Below are 5,664 nucleotides of genomic sequence, written 5' to 3' on the forward strand. Positions count from 1 at the left end.
ACATTCAGAGGGTGAATGGGCAAGACAAAATATTTAAGTGCCCTTGAACAGGGGAATTGCATTGCAAAGCTACTGGGATTTTCACGCTCAACAGTTTCCTGTGTGAATCAAGAAGGGTCCACTACCCAAAGGACATCCGGCCTACTTGATCCAACTGTGGGAAGCATTGGAGTCAACATGGGACCTTGTAGAGTCCATGCCCTGAAGAATTGAGGCTGTTCTGAGGGCAAAAAGGGGTGGAACTCAATATTAGGACGGTGATCCTAATGTTTTGGACACTCAGTGTAGACCAGAGAGGTTGGGCCTGTCTGTATCACACCTTTACACCAGATGGGCAGACAGGATATTTATAACATTATTCCCCACCAAGATTCGGCTGGAGTTTTATTCAAATAAATGTAAAATAGTTATACGAGGATGTTGTCACGCCAAACTCCAGTTTCATCCCTGTGTCAGCATTATTGTTGTTATTTTTCCCTTGTCCAGACGCTGTCCGTGTTTTGTTTCATGTCCGTTATTCATTAAATGTTCACTCCCTGTACTTGCTTCTCATCTCCCAGCGTCTGTCCTCACAGAATGCTGACACCACAATTGGAAGCATCAGGGAGTTTTTTGTTTTTTTGTTGGTGACGTAGGGTGCCGCTGCCGAAGGAACCGGAGGTGCCTCAGCTGGCTCGTCAGGCTTCCATGCCTCAGCTGGCTCGTCAGGCTTCCATGCCTCAGCTGGCTCGTCGGGCTTCCATGCCTCAGCTGGCTCGTCGGGCTTCCATGCCTCAGCTGGCTCGTCGGGCTTCCATGCCTCAGCTGGCTCGTCGGGCTTCCATGCCTCAGCTGGCTCGTCGGGCTTCCATGCCTCAGCTGGCTCGTCGGGCTTCCATGCCTCAGCTGGCTCGTCGGGCTTCCATGCCTCAGCTGGCTCGTCGGGCTTCCATGCCTCAGCTGGCTCGTCGGGCTTCCATGCCTCAGCTGGCTCGTCGGGCTTCCATGCCTCAGCTGGCTCGTCGGGCTTCCATGCCTCAGCTGGCTCGTCGGGCTTCCATGCCTCAGCTGGCTCGTCGGGCTTCCATGCCTTAGCTGGCTCGTCAGGCTTCCATGCCTTAGCTGGCTCGTCGGGCTTCCATGCCTCAGCTGGCTCGTCAGGCTTCCATGCCTCAGCTGGCTCGTCAGGCTTCCATGCCTCAGCTGGCTCGTCAGGCTTCCATGCCTCAGCTGGCTCGTCAGGCTTCCATGCATCAGCTGGCTCGTCGGGCTTCCATGCCTCAGCTGGCTCGTCGGGCTTCCATGCCTCAGCTGGCTCGTCGGGCTTCCATGCCTTAGCTGGCTCGTCGGGCTTCCATGCCTCAGCTGGCTCGTCGGGCTTCCATGCCTAAGCTGGCTCGTCGGGCTTCCATGCCTCAGCTGGCTCGTCAGGCTTCCATGCCTCAGCTGGCTCGTCGGGCTTCCATGCCTCAGCTGGCTCGTCGGGCTTCCATGCCTCAGCTGGCTCGTCGGGCTTCCATGCCTTAGCTGGCTCGTCGGGCTTCCATGCCTCAGCTGGCTCGTCAGGCTTCCATGCCTCAGCTGGCTCGTCGGGCTTCCATGCCTCAGCTGGCTCGTCGGGCTTTCATGCCTTAGCTGGCTCGTCGGGCTTCCATGCCTTAGCTGGCTCGTCAGGCTTCCATGCCTCAGCTGGCTCGTCAGGCTTCCATGCCTCAGCTGGCTCGTCGGGCTTCCATGCATCAGCTGGCTCGTCAGGCTTCCATGCCTTAGCTGGCTCGTCGGGCTTCCATGCCTTAGCTGGCTCGTCAGGCTTCCATGCCTCAGCTGGCTCGTCAGGCTTCCATGCCTCAGCTGGCTCGTCAGGCTTCCATGCCTTAGCTGGCTCGTCGGGCTTCCATGCCTCAGCTGGCTCGTCGGGCTTCCATGCCTTAGCTGGCTCGTCAGGCTTCCATGCCTCAGCTGGCTCGTCGGGCTTCCATGCCTCAGCTGGCTCGTCGGGCTTCCATGCCTTAGCTGGCTCGTCGGGCTTCCATGCCTCAGCTGGCTCGTCAGGCTTCCATGCCTCAGCTGGCTCGTCGGGCTTCCATGCCTTAGCTGGCTCGTCAGCCTTCCATGCCTTAGCTGGCTCGTCGGGCTTCCATGCCTCAGCTGACTCGTCAGGCTTCCATGCCTCAGCTGGCTCGTCGGGCTTCCATGCCTTAGCTGACTCGTCGGGCTTCCATGCCTCAGCTGGCTCGTCGGGCTTCCATGCCTCAGCTGGCTCGTCGGGCTTCCATGCCTCAGCTGGCTCGTCGGGCTTCCATGCCTCAGCTGGCTCGTCGGGCTTCCATGCCTCAGCTGGCTCGTCGGGCTTCCATGCCTCAGCTGGCTCGTCGGGCTTCCATGCCTTAGCTGGCTCGTCGGGCTTCCATGCCTTAGCTGGCTCGTCGGGCTTCCATGCCTTAGCTGGCTCGTCGGGCTTCCATGCCTTAGCTGGCTCGTCGGGCTTCCATGCCTTAGCTGGCTCGTCGGGCTTCCATGCCTCAGCTGGCTCGTCGGGCTTCCATGCCTCAGCTGGCTCGTCGGGCTTCCATGCCTCAGCTGGCTCGTCGGGCTTCCATGCCTCAGCTGGTTCGTCGGGCTTCCATGCCTCAGCTGGCTCGTCGGGCTTCCATGCCTCAGCTGGCTCATAGGGCTTCCATGCCTCAGCTGGCTCGTCGGGCTTCCATGCCTCAGCTGGCTCGTCTGGCTTCCATGCCTCAGCTGGCTCGTCGGGCTTCCATGCCTCAGCTGGCTCGTCGGGCTTCCATGCCTCAGCTGGCTCGTCGGGCGTCCATGCCTCAGCTGGCTCGTCGGGCTTCCATGCCTCAGCTGGCTCGTCGGGCTTCCATGCCTCAGCTGGCTCGTCCGGCTTCCATGCCGTAGCTGGCTCGTCGGGCTTCCATGCCTTAGCTGGCCCGTCGGGCTTCCATGCCTCAGCTGGCTCGTCGGGCTTCCATGCCTCAGCTGGCTCGTCGGGCTTCCATGCCTCAGCTGGCTCGTCGGGCTTCCATGCCTCAGCTGGCTCGTCGGGCTTCCATGCCTCAGCTGGCTCGTCGGGCTTCCATGCCTCAGCTGGCTCGTCGGGCTTCCATGCCTCAGCTGGCTCGTCGGGCTTCCATGCCTCAGCTGGCTCGTCTGGCTTCCATGCCTCAGCTGGCTCGTCGGGCTTCCATGCCTCAGCTGGCTCGTCGGGCTTCCATGCCTCAGCTGGCTCGTCTGGCTTCCATGCCTCAGCTGGCTCGTCGGGCCCCCATGCCTCAGCTGGCTCGTCGGGCTTCCATGCCTCAGCTGGCTCGTCGGGCGTCCATGCCTCAGCTGGCTCGTCGGGCTTCCATGCCTCAGCTGGCTCGTCGGGCTTCCATGCCTCAGCTGGCTCGTCCGGCTTCCATGCCGTAGCTGGCTCGTCGGGCTTCCATGCCTCAGCTGGCCCGTCGGGCTTCCATGCCTCAGCTGGCTCGTCGGGCTTCCATGCCTCAGCTGGCTCGTCGAGCTTCCATGCCTCAGCTGGCTCGTCGGGCTTCCATGCCTCAGCTGGCTCGTCGGGCTTCCATGCCTTAGCTGGCTCGTCGGGCTTCCATGCCTTAGCTGGCTCGTCGGGCTTCCATGCCTTAGCTGGCTCGTCGGGCTTCCATGCCTCAGCTGGCTCGAGAGTTTTTCTTGCCTCAGCTGGCTCGTTGGGCTTCCATGCCTTAGCTGGCTCAAGAGGTTTTCTTGCCTCGGATGGCTCAGCAGGCTCCCATCCCACGTCATACCTTAGCCGGCTCATCGGACTCCCACGCCTCAGCTGGCCCGTCAGGCTCGCCCAGGTGGGAAGCCGGGTGGCACCCCTAGAGGGGGGTACTGTCCTCACAGATGTTTTCTAAATGCTTTGATCCAAATGGGCCTTTCCTCTGTCCTATAGTCTAGTGACTGTACGACAGTCTCCGTATGAAAACAAATGTATATGATGCTTGTGTCAGTGTTTTATGTTAGCTACAGTGTATTCCGAAAGTATTCAGACCCCTTGACTTTTGCAAAGTTACAGCCTTATTCTTAAATTTAATACATGTTTTTTTCATCAATCTACACACAATACCCCATAATGACAAAAAAACAGATTTTACATTTCTTTGCACATTTATAAATAAAAATAACTGAAATGTCAATATTTAGACCCTTTACTCAGTGCTTTGTTGAAGCACCTTTGGCAGCGATTACAGCCTAGAGTCTTCTTGGGTATGGGCACTCCTGTACTTGGGGAGTTTCTCCCATTCTTCTCTGCAGATCTTCTCAAGTTCTGTCAGGTTGGATGAGGAGCGTTGCTGCACAGCTATTAACAGGTCTCTTCAGAGATTTTCGATCAGGTTCAAGTACTAGCTCCGGCTGGGCCACTCATGGACATTCAGATACTTGTCCCGAAGCCATTCCTGCATTGTCTTGGCTGTGTCCTTAAGGTTGTTGTCCTGTTGGAAGGTGAACCTTTGCCCCAGTCTAAAGTCCTGAAGTTTTCATCAACGATCTCTCTGTACTTTGCTCTGTTGATCTTTCCCTCGATCCTGACTAGTCTCCCAGTCCCTGTCGCTGAAAAACATCCTCACAGCTTGATGCTGCCACCACCATGCTTCACCATAGGGATGGTGCCAGGTTTCCTCCAGACGTGATGCTTGGCATTCAAGCCAAAGAATTTAATCTTGGTTTCATCAGACCAGAAAATCTTGTTTCTCATGGTCTGAGTGTCTGTTAGGTGCCTTTTGGCAAACTCCAAGCGGCTGTCATGTGCATTTTATTGAGGAGTGGCTTCCGTCTGGCAACTCTACCATAAAGGCCTGATTGGTGGAGTTCTGCAGAGATGGTTGTCCTTCTGGAAGGTTCTCCCATCTCCACAGATTAACTCAGGAGCTCCGCCAGAGTGACCATCGGGTTCTTGGTCACCTCCCTGACCAAGGCCCTTTTCCCCCGATTGCTCAGTTTGGCCGGGCGGCCAGCTCAATGACGAGTCCATTGTATTGTTTGGGACCACTGTGTTCTTGGGGACCTTCAATGCAGCAGACATTTTTTGGTACCCTTCCCCAGGTCTGCACCTCGACACAATCCTGCACTGTCAACTGTGGGACCTTATATAGACAGGTGTGTGTCTTTCCAAAAAATGTCCAATCAATAGAATTTACCACAGGTGGACACCAATTAAGTTGTAGAAACATCTCAAGGATGATCAATGGAAACAGGATGCACCTGAGCTAAATTTGGAGTCTCATTGCATAGGGTCTAAATATTTATGTAAATAAGGTGTTTCTGTTTTTTATTTGTAATACATTTGCAAAAAATTCTAAAAACCTGTTTTCACTTTGTCATTATGGGGTATTGTGTGTAGATTGATGAGGGGAAAACGAATTCAATTAATTTTAGAATAAGGCTGTAACCTAACAAAAAGTGGAACAAATCAAGGGGTCTGAATACTTTCTGAATGCGCTGTTTTCCCTAAGGATCCCCATGAAGAAAATACCAGATTAAGGAACTATGGGACATTAACTGAATGTATCTTATTCACTTCCTGGAATATCAACTGTGCTTGTGAGTTCTTCTTACAGGGAATCTTTTAATGATGTCTTACTCCCGGACACTCCACAGAATGATCATCCCAGAAAATCATGGACAGGGCCACTCACTGTGTTGTCTGCAGAAAGT

This window comes from Oncorhynchus keta, chromosome 26 (assembly GCF_023373465.1).
Source record: "Oncorhynchus keta strain PuntledgeMale-10-30-2019 chromosome 26, Oket_V2, whole genome shotgun sequence".
In the NCBI taxonomy this organism is placed as follows: Eukaryota; Metazoa; Chordata; class Actinopteri; order Salmoniformes; family Salmonidae; genus Oncorhynchus; species Oncorhynchus keta.